Below are 7,514 nucleotides of genomic sequence, written 5' to 3'. Positions count from 1 at the left end.
CCGCAGCACGACGGCGAGGTGAGGAAGGTGACAAAGCATCATAGAATAGAGGCCGTTATTTATGGTATTTTGGCGTAGGGCAGCGCCGGAGGGGACCTTGCTGCGCTGCCCGACGCTAAAGTGAAAGGGCAGTAATACATTGCATTTAAGCAATACGGTACACTCCTGTCCTGTCATAAAACACTATAGTTTGAACCGCCTATTGAATATAAAGTATTGCTTCATCCAATTTTAAACATGCAATTTCCCTTTTTGCGGCTTTGGATCGCTTACATTTGTACTGACCCTTCTCTACGGGTGAGAAATTGGGGAGAGGATGTAGCCTAGAGTGGTCAACCTCGAAGTTGGGAAACCAGGTTCAAGTTTCGGCAATGACGCTCAACATCCTGTGATTGTGGGCAAAGAAATCACTTGGGGGAATATTAACAAGTGCTTTATCTGCGCTTTTTTGGCACTAAAAGCCAAAAAAGCGGAAATAAAGCTGTTGCCCTATTAACAATAGAGTGCTAATGGGATGCAAAGTGGGCCTTCCACAGCTTAATAACGTGAGAAATGTCGCTAATCGACATTTCTCAAATTAACAAGCTGCACGCTAAAAGGCATAGTAATAAGAAAAGTAGCGCCAACCATGGTTAGCCCTACTTTCTTTACGCCTACTTTCACTTTTACTTAGCGTTACCAAGGGGGATGATAAACGGAGCATTTGAGCGAATCAAACACTCACCCCCAGTCAACAGATCTGGATTTAATCCATCATTATTCTTTAGCTCACTCCACCACCCCTGTTCAGACATGGCCATATACAGATCAGTCTGACACTGTGTCTCATTAAAACAGTCCAGCCCAAACTGCCAAGCCATGTTTTCCCTGTACGGAAAACAAGCATCTTGGGACCGGTTTCATAACCCTCAACAGTCAGGCTATCTTAAATCCAGAGGCAAAGTAAGCAAGGGACCCAGGTCTGGGCATACCCTCTCAATTTAGGGCAAACAAAGCGATACCAAAGGGGATGATGGACTGAGCGTTTGAGCAAATCAAACACTCACCCCCAGTCAACTGATCTGGGTTTAATCCATCATCATTCTTTAGCTGACTCCACCACCCCAGTTCAGACATGGCCATATGCAAAACAGTCTGACCCTGTGCCTCATGGGAACAGTCCAGCCCAAACTGCCAAGCCATGTCTTCCCTGGACTGGAAACTAGCATCCTGGGCTGGTTTCGGGTTCATAACACTCATCAGCCAGGCTATCTTGAATCCAGTGGCAAAGTGAGCAAGAGACCCACGTCTGATCATACCCTGCCAACTTAGGGCGAACAAAGCGATACCAAAGGGGATGATGGACAGAGTGTTTGAGGGAGGACCTGGCTTGGCAGATCAGGCTGGACTGTTCCCATGAGGCACAGGGTCAAGACTGATTTGCATATGGCTGGGTTCAAAATGGAATGGCATGGTGAGCAAAAAAACGATGGATTTAGGCCCAGATCTCTGTACTGGGGTGAATGTATGACATTGTTCTGTGTTCTATCCATCAACTGTTGTTTTTGCATTTGTCACCCCGAGTGTGACGGGTATGCTCAGACGTGAGTTCCGTGCTCTCCATACCCCTGGAATCAAGTGATCTTGGCTGAAAAGAGGTGAACCTCTGAAACCAGTTCAAGGGGTCTCCAGCTGACAGGCATCTTCTTCAGGCAGTCCACAGCAGGCAGGCAGTTCCAGCCGTCAAAGCATCCCCAGCAAGGCAGGCAGCTCCAGCAGGTCAGGTAGACTTCAGCAAGCAGGCAGCTCCAGGCAGCGGGTGGCTTCAGCAGGCAGGAGTCCCCAGCAGGCAGGTATCCTCAGCAGGCAAAACTCCAGCAGTAGCACTTAAAAGTGCATTTGTGTGCTTTAAAGCACCAAATAGCTCTCTCTTGCAGAACTAGAGGTACTGCAGGCAGGTGATACCCGGGGATGGGACGTCATGAGCCCTCTGGAAGAAGTCAAGAAAGAGCTGAGCGAGCACTTTTATGACGAATACAGGAGGATCATTTTCCGTTCCAAGGTGGAGAACTTGGAGAAGGGGGAGAAATGCAACTCCTTCTTCTTTAAGAAAATCCACTCTGCGCACACCCCTCCGGTTCAACTGCGCAATAAGGAGGGAATCCTCTGTGACACAAGGGAGGACATCAGGAAGGTAGTGACAGACTTCTATGGGGACCTCTACTCAGAGAAGAGGTCAGAGGGAGATCAAGCAGAAAAGTTTCTGTCTGGTATCCCAAGAACTGTTTCCCCAACAGTGAGAGAAGCCCTTAATGCCCCCCTGACTGTGGACGAGCTGCACCTGGCAGTTAAATCCTTCAAGTCAGGAAAGACACCAGGTAGTGACGGTCTCCCAGTTGAGTTCTATGCCTCACTGTGGGACCTAGTGGGACCAGATCTCCTGCAGGTGTATAAGGAGATGGAGAGGGAGGGAATCATGCCCCACACTCTGAGGGAGGGAATGATTGCTCTCTTGTATAAACATAAGGGGGAGAGATGTGACCTAAAGAACTGGCGCCCCATCTCTCTCCTGAATGTAGACTACAAGATCCTTGCAAAGACACTAGTAAACAGACTGAAGGGCGCCATGGGAGAGTTAGTTCACCCAGACCAAACCTGCGGGGTCCCGGGGCGCAGTGTCGCAGATAGCCTGGCACTGATAAGGGACACGATCCAGTACATCACGGACCGCAAGATCCGGGCTGCCCTGGTCTGTCTAGATCAGGAGAAGGCATTTGATCGCGTCTCCCATGAGTTCATGGAGAGGGTGCTGCACGGTTTTGGGCTGGGGGAGCGCTTCTGCGGTTACGTTAAAGTAATGTATAAAGACTTCTTCAGTTCAGTCATTGTAAATGGTTGTAAAACAGACCCCTTTCCTATCAGGTCTGGGGTAAGACAAGGCTGCCCGCTCTCGCCACCTCTGTTTGTTTTGGTTATAGAGCTACTCGCTGAGTACATCAGGAAGAACCCAAACATCAGAGGGATCCAGACACCCGGCCAAGCAAAGAAGGAAGTCAAGTGTTCACTGTACATGGACGATGTCACCCTCTTCTGCGCGGATGCGGAATCAGTCCAATCTCTGCTGGAGGCGTGCACAGACTTCGGCAAGGCATCAGGGGCGAAAATCAACGTGGACAAGTCTCAGGCCAAATTCTTCGGGCGATGGGACCTCTTCAACGAGCCTCTCCCCTTCCCCACTGAGGCAGGACTGATGAAGATCCTCGGCGTCTGGTTTGGAGGACCAGGGGCAGCAGCGAAGAGCTGGAACAAACGCTTGGCCAAGGTGAAGCAAAAACTGGGCCTCTGGAGCCTGAGAAACCTGAGCATTGAAGGGAAGGCTCTGGTGCTCAGGAACGACGCACTGCCCGTGCTGGAGTATGTGACACAGGCCTGGCCACTCCTGGCCAACGTAGCACGGGCCATCAACAGCATGGTGTTCCACTTTGTCTGGCACTCCAAGATGGACAGGGTGAAACGGTCAGTCATGCACAAGGAGCACCGCAAAGGGGGAAGGCAGTCCCCGACATCTCAACGATCCTCAGGGCCTTCTTTGTGTGTGGCTGCGTCCGAATAACCCTGTTAAATGTGAACAAGGACCACTCTGCCTACAAGGTGTTCCGCTTTTTCCTCCTCCTGGTGTGGAGACGGCTGGGATGGGATAAGTGGGAGAATGCTATGACTTTCAACTGGGACCTCCCATGGTACTACAGGGAGGTAGAAAAGTTTGTGGGGGAATTTGGGCTGAACTGTGTCACTCCTTGCCTTTGGAAGCCCAAGACAATCTGCAAACTGATCAGGACCAGGGACACCACTAAACCAGTGAGCGACCTGCCACCAGCAACGGCAAGGCACGTGTGGGAGAATGTATCCTCCCCAATTCTGAAAAACAGACACAAGGACATAGCATGGATGACTGTGAAGGGGGGCCGGCCAGTGAGGTCCTTCATGCACAGCAGAGGCCTGTGCCCACACAGGAACTGCCCAAGGGGATGCCCCGCAGAGGAATCTGCACACCATCTCTTCTGGACCTGCCCCTTTGCCCAGAGACTAAAGGCTGCCTTACAACAAGAACTGGTAGCCCTCATCCCCTACGAGAACATTACGGACCAGTCCATGCTGTACGGGCTGTTTCCGGGGACACACACAGAGGAAGCTATCCATGGGTGCTGGAGACTCCTCTGCTGTATTAAGGACATTCTCCTGTTTGCCAGAACCCGCCTGGTGACCAAAGGAGAGGTGGTAAACAGAGAAGGGTGCCGCAGGATGGTGCTCAGCCTGCTTAGAGACTATGCAGCCATGGAAAAGAGGGAAAGTGAGGAAGAGGAAGAGCTGTGACAAAACCCTCCTTCCCCACTGTACTCTTTAAAGTGGCGTCCCCATTAAAACCGTAAACGCTATCTGCAAATATTTCTGAATCCCAAACTGATGGAATGTAAATGTTTCAATGCATTGATTGAAAAGTTAAAGTGGACTGCCTTCCCTAAGGGGTGAGGTACCACTTCCTTAAAAACTATGTATCGCAACTTTTAAGCACTTAATAAAAGTTTTTGCCCCCCCCCCAAAGAAAAAAAAAAAAAACAGTTCTAGGATTCTTAGGTCCAGTTCAGGGAGGACCTGGCTTGGCAGTTCGGTCTGGGCTGTTCCCATGTGGCACAGGGTCAAGACTAATTTACATATGGCTGGTTTCAAACTGGAATGGCATGGTAAGCAAAAAATTGATGGATTTACAACCAAATCTCTGTATTGGGCATTGTTCTGCATTCTGTCTATCAACTGTTGCATTCAATGGAAAGTGGATATAATGGCTAAGTATGCTCTGCTCTATAATCAAGTTTTCGCCAAACATTGTGCGATTATTGCTAATCGCATTTTTGGCAGTTAGCGCTAGGATTTTTATCGCTTTTGAGATAAGCGTTGCTAATAGCACGCTATCTCAGCGATAAAAATCCACGTTATCCGGCGATAGTTATCCTAGCGCTTAGTGCACTTAGCGATAATTATCTACAAGATTTCACTGAGTCACTTTTCCAACGCTGATGCGTCAAAACCCTGCGCCTGCTTGAAGCAGGCGTAAGGCTTGACGCACCACGTTGTAGATAGGGCAAGTTGGAGGAGTGCTGGAGTTGTGTGCTGCACGCAACACTACTTCAGTACTGCGCCAACTTTACGCCCCAGATGCGACACGCATCTGTTTATTCCTGCACCATGATGCGCCGCATTGTAAATGCTGTCAAAAAAGGAGGGGTTTAGCCCAAAGGATTAGAGGGTAGGTAGGGCTAGTTATACTATATAAGATAAAAATTTACCTATGCCTCTAGTGACTTCAACACTTATTCATATGAAATAAGATAAACGAAAATTAATACGTTTATCCAGGCAATGATTAATGCCTTTTCTTTATTTTATTTTTAAGTTAATATCTTTGACACAAAAGAACACATAATAAACTACACGAAATACCACATTGATATTTACACAATGAAAGTGAACAACGTGAAAAATGTGTTTTGACATACAACTATAAATGAACTCATAATAGTCAAACATTGAAACCATCAAATCACAAAAAACAATCATTATATACACAATGTGAGATGCAAAGTTGTCAAACAAATTGATAAATTAAACAACTGACACCCTTATATTTGGAATCAATCAAATCCCCTAAATATCAGGGACACAAGGGAGTTTATTTGTGATATTTAACCAAGAAGTTAGATTCCTTTGTCTGCCTTGTAATATTTAACCAAGGAGTTGAATTCCTTTATCTGCCTTATCTGCCGACGCGTTTCGAGTGCCGGTTAAACCAATTGCCGCACTCTCATCAGGGCTGGATTAATCTTTCTCACGAACAGACTGATTGTGACAAAAAAAGAGGGGAGGGATGGAAAAAAAAATGTATTAAAAAAGGCGCTTCCCCAAGCCCTAATTGTTTTTCTATCTGTCCAAGTTGGTGGTTACATACCTGCATTATGCCGGTTGCATGTAACCATCAGCAATGTGTAACAAACAGTGATTGCCAAACTGATTTTCAATATTGCAGGGCCAAGACGATTTTTAAACCGCAGATCTTTAATTCTGCAAGAGAAATGTTACACGCAAATTCGCGGTGTCTGTTTGAATGAGTTTAAAACGTGACAACTAAGCACAAGTTATTTACTCACTCGAAAAAGGGCGGCCTTTCCTCTTTTTTTGTCACAATCAGTCTGTTCGTGAGAAAGATTAATCCAGCCCTGAGGAGAGTGCGGCAATTGGTTTAACCGGCACTCGAAACGCGTCGGCAGATAAGGCAGATAACGGAATTCAACTCCTTGGTTAAATATTACAAGGCAGACAAAGGAATCTAACTTCTTGGTTAAATATCACAAATAAACTCCCTTGTGTCCCTGATATTTAGGGGATTTGATTGATTCCAAATATAAGGGTGTCAGTTGTTTAATTTATCAATTTGTTTGACAACTTTGCATCTCACATTGTGTATATAATGATTGTTTTTTGTGACATTGCATTTGATGGTTTCAATGTTTGACTATTATGAGTTTATTTATAGTTGTATGTCAAAACACATTTTTCACGTTGTTCACTTTCATTGTGTAAATATCAATGTGGTATTTCGTGTAGTTTATTATGTGTTCTTTTTGTGTCAAAGATATTAACTTAAAAATAAAATAAAGAAAAGGCATTAATCATTGCCTGGATCAACGTATTAAATTTCGTTTATCTTATTTCATATGAATAAGTGTTGAAGTCACTAGAGGCATAGGTAAATTTTTTTCTTATATAGCATTGTAAATGCGGCGCATCATGGGTGGCGCAAGGGTAAATTTGCATGCCGCATGTTGCCTGGCGCATCCCTGCTGATTTGCAGAGATGCGCCAGGCAACATCAATCTGCCCCAATGTATTTACCAATGCTTGCTTTATCGGACTTTCCTAACGCTGCAATCTCCCTCTGGATTATGTGTTGCCTTGTAAAGATGACGGTTGATTAGCCAGAAAAAGGTCCCAGGATGCTTGTTTCCGGTCCTGGGAAGACAAGGCTTGGCAGTTCGGGCTGGACTGTTCCCATGAGTCACAGCGTCAGACTGATTTGCATATGGCCATGTCTGAACCGGGGTGGTGGAGTGAGCTAAAGAATGATGATGGATTAAATCCAGATCAGTTGACGGGGGTGAGTGCTTGCAATGTTCAACACTCTGTCCACCATCCCCTTTGGTTTTGCTTTGTTCGCCCTAAGTTGGCAGGGTATGCCCAGACGTGGGTCCCCTGCTCCCCTTTGCCAGTGGATTCTAGATAGCCTGTCTGAGGATGGCTGATTATCCTGAAACTGGTCCCAGAATACTTGTTTCTGGTTCAGGGGAAACAAAGCTTAGAAGCTACAGGGTCAGACTGATTTGCATATGGCTATGTCTGGACTGGGGTGGCGGAAGTGAGCTAAAGAATGATGATGGGTTAAACCCAGATCAGTTGACTGGGGGTGTGTGGATGCCATATTCA

The 7,514-nt window shown here is 46.5% G+C and overlaps 1 pseudogene; it reads left to right on the top strand.

Annotated features, from left to right (window-relative positions):
• The first annotated feature begins 3,049 nt into the window (after positions 1–3,049).
• Positions 3,050–4,353, top strand: LOC146835348 (uncharacterized; annotated as a pseudogene).
• Positions 4,354–7,514: the final 3,161 nt, after the last annotated feature.

Source organism: Triturus cristatus, chromosome 4_2 (genome assembly GCF_964204655.1).
Source record: "Triturus cristatus chromosome 4_2, aTriCri1.1, whole genome shotgun sequence".
Classification (NCBI taxonomy): Eukaryota; Metazoa; Chordata; class Amphibia; order Caudata; family Salamandridae; genus Triturus; species Triturus cristatus.
This window is presented reverse-complemented; position numbering and strand designations above follow the sequence as displayed.